Source organism: Penaeus japonicus, unplaced genomic scaffold (genome assembly GCF_977035675.1).
Source record: "Penaeus japonicus unplaced genomic scaffold, GWHDUDI00000001_assembly GWHDUDI00000017, whole genome shotgun sequence".
In the NCBI taxonomy this organism is placed as follows: Eukaryota; Metazoa; Arthropoda; class Malacostraca; order Decapoda; family Penaeidae; genus Penaeus; species Penaeus japonicus.
The window spans coordinates 21,117,774-21,122,773 of NW_028234419.1; the positions used below are offsets into that span (position 1 = coordinate 21,117,774).

Sequence of the window (5,000 nt, forward strand, 5' to 3'; positions counted from 1 at the left end):
CACCTTCCGGAGGCTAAGTTTTCAACTTACCAGAAACAGCATCTGTAAAAGTTGTTATATTATTATCACATTAAGTGGTTGATGAAATCGTAAAAATGTAAAATGAAAAGAGCAAACAATGATCATAAACTAAATAGAAGAGGATCTTTTTACCTACCTTTATTTTCTTTCATCAAATATCTTTTTAACTTTAGGATAAAATTTGAAATCCATAAAGAGAATAACTAAAACAGGCTAATCCAAAACGTTAAAAAAAAAAAAAAAAAAAAAAAATCCCTTTTGTGTTGTGCAAATGATTTCTTCCTTTTTCCTACATTAAAACAAGACTAGTTTTTTATCCTGATTTCATTTTAGCATTTATCAAAACATCTATTTGTTTACATGTGTAAATAAAAGTATATAAATAAACAAAAAAAGAGAGAGAGAGAGAGAGAGAAAGACTGCAAAATAGAGGGTTGGATAGAGAGGAATGGGAAGAAGAGACAAAATAAGTAATTAAATATGGAAACTAATTAATCTGTCCAATTTTTGCTATATCCATTACTGTTGTGCCATTTCATCAGCAGCTTCCATGACTAGCACTTAATAATAAGTACAAAACAAAATTTGGGAGAAAGGCTAACCAAAAATAAGTGACACATGGACTGTCGAACACCATTTTTCAAGGTTATCATTTCATTATATCCACTTGCATTCTGACTAAATCCTCAAATTAAGAGAGCGACTTCTACTCAGCCTATTATTACCTTCTTTATCAAGTAGTGTGACAATATTCAGATGGCCGCAGACGTCTCAGTCTGGAAAGGACAAAGAAATGGGTATCAATGGTCATCCCACTCCGAAATTCACATAATGCAAGTAATTTCTGTAAATGAATATCTTTCATCAAGTTGTTACTGAATATCTTTCACTAAGTTTCTAAATATTTAAGTTTATATTCTTAAAATGGATTTCATAAATATCATTTATTTTTATCTTACATCATCCTACCATATATATATAGTGCATGGCAAAAGTTTTGTGAGTATTTTAGTGCAAAGTCTACAGTTCTGAAAGTGAAACTGGACTACCATAAGTAATGTTGCACATGTGTCAGATATAAATTCATGAGCCAAGTTTCTGACATGCATCTGGTATCAAACAGGTGTCCTTGTCCGACGGGGCGCCTAACAACCTAACTGGTCGTCAAGGCAGCCGGTCTATGACACTAGCCGCACCGGCTAACAATTAGAGGGACGGGGAAAGGGTTTTCTCCGTCCTCCGAGTAGCGCAGACTAGCCCAAACAATATTTTTCCATAAGTCCATCATAAAATTTGACTTTAGAACCCTGTAGCTCTGGAGCTAGTGCTGTTACAGCCAAAATACTTTACGACTGTGCGCGTGCTTCAACTGTGAGCAGATCCCGATGTCGCGTCATGTGCAAATTGACACCCGTCTCTTAAGCCTAATCGGTGCTGACATGTATGTCACAACAAACATAAGCAATGGCTTCAGTAGTTTGCAAGTGTATATCTACTGGTATTCAGTTATGCCAGAAGGCAAACTATACCTGATTATACCAAAGAAATAATCCCTTTATTCAAAGCAGCCTTAAATTTGCCAGAAGTATCAAAGAAAACTGGTATTCCACTCTGCACATTTTGGCGAGTAGTTAACAAACTGCAAGTTTCATGACATACATGACACAAATGTTTTTGGGCTGATGGTGGATGTCACGACGTATATGATAATAACCGTCATGGCATATTTGATGTTGGGGGAGAGTGAATCTCTGTTTCTTTATTATATTATGAATAATAACTACATAGTGAGTGATGATGACAATTACAGTCATAATTACTATAAATTCTGTAACATTCAGCAAAATGGGTAAGGTCTAAAATCCCAGACATAGATGACAATAGTTCCTCCTAACACCAGAAGAAAAGAAAGCCTTGAATTTGAATGGTACTCATCCACGGATGCTAGCAAGCACTACCTTCTGAGAGCAATAACACAGCAACATGCTGACTACCTGCTCTAAATTACCGGTGATGAAGGATGTGCAGGCAAAATGAGAAGAGGAAGGTGAATCAAACCATGCCCCCCAATGTCTACAATATGACTGTCAGTAAGACTAACTTCTGCTGTGGCACTCAGACACAGGCACAGGTTTTCTTCCTCTTCCCAATCTCTTCATTTATCTTTATTGTGGATTTTTTTTTTTCATATTTGTTATAACAGTACATGAATATGAAAAAATTGTTATTTTTTGTCACCCCATAAATCTGCAATAATTCTATCACACTGAGTATAATGAAGTTAAAGAGCCAATGTGGAACCTATAGTACACTTTTAGTCAATTGCAACATTGATAGAGCCTATCAAATGAGACATAAGTCTCACAATACAGCAGAACACAAAAAAAATAATGACGATCACAAAATTGGTTCTAACATTATAGTGAGTGAAAGAAAGAGCGTGAAAGGTTACAATATGTCGCGTGAAGCTGTCTCACTCTGAAATAAAACCTATCTCATGTGTTGCATAAGTGGCACTAGTACCTATCCTGGGGTCTGGGCAAGCAAATTAATCCCTGGCTGCAATGGGTTAAGCACTACCAAGAAACAGGAGTGCAAGCCATATGTGTTAAGAGTCCCTAATTATGGTAAGATGATATTTATGGCATTCATAACTGTATGATCAGATTCAACTGAAGATTGCAGACCAAGCTGGGTTTTCAGTAGATTTGGGAAGGATATTAGCATTACAATGTTAAAGAAAAATTTTCCCTTTCCCCTTTGTATATCATTTAGTTTTAAATATACATATTTCTAACTTTTTACACACTGTTATACATTCCTCTTAACCCACTCACGACGGGGGCATTCCAGCCTTGCATGTCACAATGCCGGGGCTTTCGAACGCTTAGGCCATATTGTGCCGCCCGGCCACTGGGCTTTTGAATGAGCGGTACAGTAGTGTACCACCCGTCCAGAGAGGGTCAATACTTTGAAGAAGTTACATGACCATTTAAAACTAAACAAAATAAAATCCTACATGCCTAACAATTTTGAATTACAATAATGGTCACATACATTTATAAATACCACTGATTTAAGCAGTTACAAACCCTAAAGATGACAGATTAATTTTGAGACTGCAATTGCAAACAACACCTCAGTAATATCATTGCTCTCTGAAGTTTGAAGGCTAAATGTATATAACATAATTTGGGGGTCTACTCTTAACATCTGGTATAATGTTACCATTTCATTGCTTTAGGAAGTTTATAATAGAGTGATATTGCAGTTTATACCCCAAATTTTCTGATGTAGATAAGATTATGTAAAGGAAGTAGCTTTAGTCAAGGGAAAACAAAAACATATTTAATATTTTCTTCATAATTTTGAACATGAAATATATATAGAGAAGAAAAAACAACTGCGTTTTGTCTTAACTACACACTACATGACAGAGACTTTATAATATCATGCCTTTTATACCTCTATGTCCAAATCAATTTACAATTCTTCATGCTGAAATTAATGCCTTTTCTATACACTTCCAGCCCAAGTAGATTATATGGTAAATTTTCCGAATAGTGCCATGCCTATGCCCCACAATCTGGGTCCCAATAGTATGGGAGGGCATGAAGTTGTTCAGGGAAATTGTGGGGTAAAATATGAATTCAGGGCATATTTTGTATGCAAAATTTTGACCCAATTACCCAGCTAACTTTGCCTAGTTTGGAAGTTGGCCCTAGCCAAGGGGGGGGCTTTACCCCCCTCTTGGACCCCCCTTTTTCTAAGGCATTTCTTGCTACTTTGGGGTATATTTCATATGCAAAATCTGAACCCAATTACCTGCCTCACTCTGCCTAGCTAGTTTTGAAGTTAGCTCTAGACTCCCCCCTATTCAGAATACTTCATGATACTTATGATAAATAATTAGTCCTGATGATGTAGCGACCATGAATAACCCTCACACTGTGCCATGATGAGAGCAACTGAGACTTCATTTCTATATTCCTCAGGATAAGAAACTAGGACAAATAATGATGTGAACACTCAAAAGAGGGCATTCTATAATTTTACTCTAAACAATGGGGAATATTGCGCCATCTATCGAGAGAACATAACAGTGCATGCAGTTAATTCATTGAGGGTTTCCAGTCCACAGCTTATCAGTAGCCGTAAATACGTAAAAAACCATGTTAGAATTTCAGAGTGAGAATGGTGGTCATTGAAGTATTTGGCACAACGTATGTTGCACAAAGTGCCTTGAACAGGATGAATCCAGGAGAGCAAAGCCCCCCCTTGGCTAGGGCTAACTTCAAAACTAGGCAAAGTTAGGTAGGTAATTAGGTTCAGATTTTGCATATGAAATATGCCCCAAAGTAGCATGAGGTAGCACAAAGTGCCTTAACTCATTGGCCACGGTTTTAAATAAATATTCGTGCAGTAGGACGGCTGGTTTACATTGTCTGGCACAGTGCCATCCGCGTCTATGACCGACTCTGACTTTGCAGCAAATCATGCCATCCACTGCTAATGGGTTAAAAAAGGGGGACCCAGATTTTGGGGTATCACCCATTTTATCCACTCTGTATGAATAGTAAATGTTGAGTGGATTCCATCGATACCACTTTGGTGGTATTTAGTAATGCAGTGTTATTTGGAAAATTTACCAAATATGTTCATGGATGTGGCAATTAGGGGAGGGGGAGGGGGGTCAAGAGATCATTAAAATGGCATCTAAAATTCAAGTGCTAGAGCACTTGGGGGGAAAAAAAACAAAAAACATCTGTATCAAATCAAGATGAGGGAAAAAACTGAGAGCCAAGAATAAATTTACACACCATAGAATTGCAAGGCAAGAAAAGAGTCTTTGAAGGCATCTTTCTATCATTTTTTGCACTTGCTGTAGATCTGGCAGCTTCTGAATGCAATTTTGCTATGATGAGATGTTGGTATACTAATAATATCAGTAATTTTCCTTCTCTTTTACAATTCTTTTG

The 5,000-nt window shown here is 36.9% G+C and overlaps 1 protein-coding gene across 9 annotated transcripts in view; it reads right to left on the reverse strand.

The window, feature by feature from the left end:
• Positions 1-5,000, reverse strand: part of LOC122255340 (uncharacterized) — a 30,460-nt gene that overhangs the window by 24,676 nt on the left and 784 nt on the right. For all 9 annotated transcript variants that reach the window (XM_086546105.1, XM_086546104.1, XM_086546109.1 and 6 more), the window contains exon 2: positions 747-797. The gene's annotated coding sequence lies outside the window, so the exon portion shown is untranslated. The remainder of the gene's footprint in view (positions 1-746; positions 798-5,000) is intronic.